This window comes from Pteropus alecto, unplaced genomic scaffold (assembly GCF_000325575.1).
Source record: "Pteropus alecto unplaced genomic scaffold, ASM32557v1 scaffold101, whole genome shotgun sequence".
Classification (NCBI taxonomy): domain Eukaryota; kingdom Metazoa; phylum Chordata; class Mammalia; order Chiroptera; family Pteropodidae; genus Pteropus; species Pteropus alecto.
In genome coordinates this window covers 14,778,874-14,783,061 of record NW_006432945.1, presented here as the reverse complement: position 1 = coordinate 14,783,061, position 4,188 = coordinate 14,778,874, and positions in this window count along the sequence as shown.

The window sequence follows — 4,188 nt, the reverse complement described above, 5'->3', positions numbered from 1 at the left end:
AGTTACAGTTTGTCAAGAATTACCTAAAAGCTGTACCTGTTGGTCTGATTCATTCTCTACCAGTCTTTGAGAAATTAGATTAATATGATGCTTCCACAGAAAGAGAAAGTAATACCATTTCCAAATTATATTTATTCATATAAAAGAGGGAAATTCTTAAATAAGAGCTGTTGGAAAAATCTGCGGAAAGAATTAAAAATGTGGAGGGATATCTTGCTATTTTTCATATCTGGCACGTAATTGTGCAGGTTTTAAATTTCTCGGACTAATAAAGCCTTGGATCTATTGGTATGAGCTGCCATGTTTATTTTACCCAAAGAGAGCATGTGCCATCTTCGTTGTCATACTCAGTATAAATAAAATCGGTGATCTGATATGTCCTGCCACATGGTGTGGTTCTCAATATAAAATCACAGAGAAATAGAATTTCAGACCTGAAATGGACTTTAGAGACTATATGTTAAAACCAGCTTATTTTATTTCATAAAGTTTGTTTAAATCTCAGTGGTAAGTTCCTGTCTAACATTGGAGCAGCACCATGATATAATTCTACCCACTCCCTTTCCCCTATACTATTTTAAATGCACGTACATTAACATTCATTCTCTTTAGCACACAGTTCTGAGTTTTCACAAATGAAGTCACATAATTACCACCAAAACTCAAGATACAGAATGACCCATCACCCGCCCCAAATTCCTCATACAACTCATGTATAGTTAGCTCTTTCTCCCATCGTCAACCCCTAGTAACCACTGCTATGTTCTCTGCTCTTAGTTTTGCCTTCTCCAGAAAGCCACAGAAATGGAACCGCATAGCATTCAGCCCTCAGCCTTCTTCCACTCAGCACCATGCACATATTTGAGATCCATCCATTTTGCGTGTATCACTGGCCCTTTCCTTTTTGTTGCTGGCATTTCATCGTGTGGATGCATCACAGCCTGCTTCTCTGTCCCCCATTGAAGGACGTTTGGTTTGCCCCAAGTTTTTGGTGATCATGAATAAAGCTGCTATAAACATTTGCAAACAGCTTTTAATGTGAACATTTTTTGGAGAGGTGGAGGAGGTTATTTAACCTGGGAGTGGGATTGCTGGATCACATGACGTGTGTGTGTTTAACTGTGTAAGAGATGGCCGCATCATTTTCCAAAGTAGCTATACCATTTTCTCTCTGACCAGAGATATATGAGAGTTCCAGTACTCAGTGCTGTCAATTATTATTATTTTTTATATTTTAAGATTCCACTGGGCAAGTAGTGATATCTCATTTCCTTAATGGCTTCCATCTTTCCCTGTGCTTATTTGCTATCCTAGATCTTCTCTGATATAGTGTCTTCAACTATTTTGCCCATTTTTAAATGGGTTACTAGTTATTTTTAAGTTTTGAGAGTTCGTTGTTTTGGATACAAGTTCTTTGTCAGATGTAGGATTTGTGATTTTTTTTCAGTCAGTAGGTTGTCTTTTTATTTGCTTAACAGTCTCCTTTGCAGGGCAAAAGTTTTTATTTTCACCAAGTTCAATTTATCATTTTTTTTGGTGGGGGTTCATGCTTTTGGTGCCATAGCTAGGAACTCTTTAACGCAAAGTCACAAAGATTTTCTTTTAAATTTTCTTCTAGAAGTTTTTGGTTTTATGTTATATGTTTATGTCTTTGATCCATTTTGAGTTAAACTTTAGAAATATGCGGTATAAGACAAGGTTCATTTTTGTGGGTATCGGTGTGCAGTTCTCCTAGCACTGTTTGATTAAATGAGCATTGTTTTTCCAGCGAATCTACTTTACATCTTTGTCAGAATCAATTGATTTTATAGGTGCAGGTCTACGTCTTGACTCTTGACTTTTTATTCTCTTCCATTCATTTAGGTTTCATTGTCAATAACACACTGTCTTTATTATTGTAGCTTTAGAGCAGAATTTCTGTTCTAAAGCCACACCGTTCATATTTGGACCAGGTTATTCTCGTGGAAGCATCATAGGAAGTTCAGCGGCCATGCCTGGCCTCTACTTGCTAGATGCTAGAACATGCCCAAGTCACGGCAATCGAAAAACTCTCCAGACGTTGCTACATGTCACCCGACGGGCGGAAAACACCTCTGGTTGAGAATCACTGGTTTGTAATGTTGATCTTGAAAATCAGGCTTTCTTCTTCTTCAGAACTGTTTTGGCTAATTCTAGCTCCTCTGTTGCTTTCTCATGTAAATTTCAAGATCAGCTCGTTGATTTTTATATTAAAAAAATCCTGCTGGGATTCTGATTGGGATTATATTGAACCCATACATCAACATAGGAAGAAGTGACAGCTCAATAATACTGAGTCTTCCAATCCATAAACACAATATATCTCCACAATTACATAGGTCTCTTGATTTTTTTAAATTAGCATTGTATTGTTTTCAAAAGGTTCTTTCTGTGTGTGTATCAAATATATACATATATATATTTGTGCTGTGGACTCAGCGGTGAATTCCGGGCTCGCTGCTTTATCCACAGAATTAGATCTCCTTCTCCAGATCTTTCCTCCCCAGTGTTTTCCCAGCCCTCTGTCTTCTCCTTTCCCTGGGTCATCTGACTAGAAAGATAAGGTTTAACTTGAAGTTCTAGTGACCACGTGACCTGCCCTCTTGCACTACTAGGGCGACCCTCAGGGTAAAGGGGTGAGAGAAAAGAGAGAGGGGAAAAAGTTATTCTTCCTCTATTTTTGAACCATGAGATTCCCCTCTTCTGGTTCCTCTGGCCAGAAATATATATATATTTTTTTCCCTCAGAGTTTGAGGTGCTGGAGCCACATGGTGACCCTGTCATGGTTCCTGATTCGGGCCACCCTTGGCGCGGCGCTGGGGGGTCAGCGGTGGGAGACGGGGGCTGGAGTGGGCTTGCTCCACCTGGGCTGGCAGTAGGGGTCCTGTATGACTTCATGTGCACTTTGATTCTTAATTGCTCGCAGTGTCTGTCCTCTAGAAGACTGTCAAAAATTGTTCATTGAATAAGTGGATAAATGAATAAGCAAATGAAAAAAAAATGAGAAAAGGAAAGGAGAAAAAGGAAGGAAGAAGAAGAGGAAAGAAAGAAAATGGATGGATGGATTTGAAATGTCTGTGGTTCCTACAAGGTGGCCGTGTCTTTAGGCATAGTTCTACATTATGGCCACTAGATGGCAGTAGAAGCCAAGGCCCACTTAGTGATCTTTATAAAGAATATAGTCAGTAATTATTGACAGTCTACTATGGGTAAGGTAGTTAGGACAATGAGGAATGAAGCCAGGGAGGCATAAACATAAATTAGAGGCAGTTCCACCTTTCGAGAGTTTACGAGTTGATGGAAAGATAGCCTAGCTATAGTATAAATTAGATTGTGGTAATCCTACAGTAGGTATATCAACAAATATTACAGTGAGACTGGAGGGAGGGATTAACTCTGACTACAGAAATCGAAGGAGTCTTCACAGAAGTAGAGTTTGAGCTGGACCTTGAAGGATGAGTCTAGATTGGACATGCAGAGATGGAAAACTGGGAGAGGAGGAGGCATTTCAAACAGAGGCCACAGATCTGGGTGGCATATTTAGAGAACAGCAAACATTGAATTAATGTGTGGCTGGGTTGGAGGCTGTGTGAAGGAAATAATAGGGAAGTTGGGAAGCCAAGTTGGCATCAAATTATGGGAGTTCTTACAAGGGCTGGAGGGCCGCAGCCCTGGTGTTGTCACTGATTCCTGTGGCAGCCCTGTCCATGACGTGCTGAGTGCTAGGTGGGCTGGCAGTTTTAACAATAGCAAACTGTCCTCAGTGCTGGCCCAGCCTGTCTCAGGGGCCTGCACAGCCACTGCTGGGTCACAAGCCAAACAGTCAAATGCTCGTAGGGTCCCAGAGGGAAGCTAACTGAAAACCTTGGCTGGGTGGGCGCCAGGCCCGGAGGACCCCATCGTGTTCCCGTATGAGGATGTGAGCCCAGAATGACCAGATCTTCCGATATATCAAGAAGAGTCAAAAATACAAACGTATGTGAAATTTTCTGATTTTTAAGTGCTGGCACTGACTCATCGTTTGGATGGAGTGGGCCCTTGGGTAGTGGCTTCATGACGTCCATTCCAGACAGTCACCTGAGGGTTCCTTTCCCAGTCTCTGCAGTGGCCAAGGTCCCGGCCTAAGTGTCCTTCGAGGGAGTTCTTCGTTTCCTAACTCCCACCCCGCCT